The following is a 519-nucleotide window of genomic DNA, read 5'->3' as shown; positions in this document are numbered from 1 at the left end:
CCCGGGCGCGCCCCCCCCCCGCCGCCGCCCTCGCCCCGGCCTATCTGGCGAGACAAGGCGGGACGGGACGGGACGGGACGGGACAGGGCGCTCCGCTCCTGCCTGGCCGGGAGCCCGCGTCTCCCCTGGGGTGCGCACCGCCGGGCTGCGGGGTCTCCCGCTTCCTCCCGCCCGGCGCTCTCGAGTGCGAGGAGCAGCGTCTCTCAGCCCACCTTTTATTCGCCAATTAAGACATCGCAAAACAAAATAAAATAAACTAAAAATCTTTTTTCTGCAAGCTTTCGGGCTCACGTGCCCTTCCTCGGGCTCGGGGAAAAATAAAGGTGGTAGAAATTCCCCATAGGTAGGACGCTGTGACACAACAGAGCCCTATTGGAAACCTCGGGGTGTATCTGGGAAGGGTGTTGCACACCTCGTTGTGTGGCACCTCACGGCACCCTTGCAGCAGCATCTTGGTTGAGCATCGGTGTATTAATTGCTCCTTTTTTATTAGATCTGTTGGTGTGTGTGATCACTTGG

The sequence above is a fragment of the Alligator sinensis genome, unplaced genomic scaffold (genome assembly GCF_000455745.1).
Source record: "Alligator sinensis unplaced genomic scaffold, ASM45574v1 scaffold570_1, whole genome shotgun sequence".
NCBI lineage: Eukaryota > Metazoa > Chordata > Crocodylia > Alligatoridae > Alligator > Alligator sinensis.
Note: the sequence above shows the minus strand (reverse complement) of the source record.